Below are 685 nucleotides of genomic sequence, written 5' to 3' on the forward strand. Positions count from 1 at the left end.
CTGCTTTGTGTGGGCTCTTCTTTAAGCATGGAGGTGTTTTTCTTATACACTGCACAATTCTTAGCGACTACTAATGGCAGTGAGTCTGCGGAGTGGACTCCACTCACTCCTCCCTATCCCAAGAATGTCGAGGAACTGTGGTGACCTTAGAAATCCAGAAAGGAAGTAAACACTGTTTCACTTCCTCTCTGCAACTTCCTCACTCACTCTCTGCCATTTCGTCTTGCTTCTTGTTTAGTTTAAACCTCGGCTTAATTTGGATGGAGCCATTCATCGTCCAATTAAAAACAATGTGTTGACACTATCTTTTGTTTTGTTTTAAAGCGATTATACATTAAACAATCATAGAAAATGTTTTGTATCACAAATCTGTGCCAGTTAACCCTCTCACATGTGACACACTGGAGCAAATACTAGCAGAACAAGGCAATCAGAGATGGAAGAGTTTACCCCATTCACCAAACAAGCCTCTGTCAGCCTCTGTTGCTCATAGTGGTGAGTGTGGAAGAACACACACACACACACACAAACAGACACACAGATACCAAAAACAATACTTCACTCCCACTTTTAGAGGGATTATAGACAACACAGTATATGACATTTTGGACGAAATACTATACTATGACATTTTTGGGTGATTTTGGACGACATACTATACTATGACATTTTTGGGTGATTTTGG

Source organism: Solea senegalensis, linkage group LG5 (genome assembly GCF_019176455.1).
Source record: "Solea senegalensis isolate Sse05_10M linkage group LG5, IFAPA_SoseM_1, whole genome shotgun sequence".
Lineage (NCBI taxonomy): Eukaryota > Metazoa > Chordata > Actinopteri > Pleuronectiformes > Soleidae > Solea > Solea senegalensis.